Below are 280 nucleotides of genomic sequence, written 5' to 3' on the forward strand. Positions count from 1 at the left end.
CCCGGGGCCCCCCGGCCCCCCCCAGCCGGCGTCCCCCGGGGGAGCAACAGGTCGCTCCTTCTCTAACCACGGCCGGCCAGAAGCCTCAAGTCCCCGACCCGAAGGCGGCCGAGAGGTCCTGGCCGTCGCAGTCGGGGTCCTACCACCAGGGCTGTCACCCGGCCCGGCCGCCCTGGGCTCGGCAAGTGCCCCGGCCTGGCTGCCCCGGGTCCCGGCCTGGCGCAGGCTCCCGGGCGTCCCCTCGCCGAGAGCCGCACGCAGCGCCGCGGGCCGGGCCCCC

The sequence above is a fragment of the Tupaia chinensis genome, unplaced genomic scaffold, assembly GCF_000334495.1.
Source record: "Tupaia chinensis unplaced genomic scaffold, TupChi_1.0 Scaffold000573_1, whole genome shotgun sequence".
NCBI classification, from domain to species: Eukaryota; Metazoa; Chordata; class Mammalia; order Scandentia; family Tupaiidae; genus Tupaia; species Tupaia belangeri.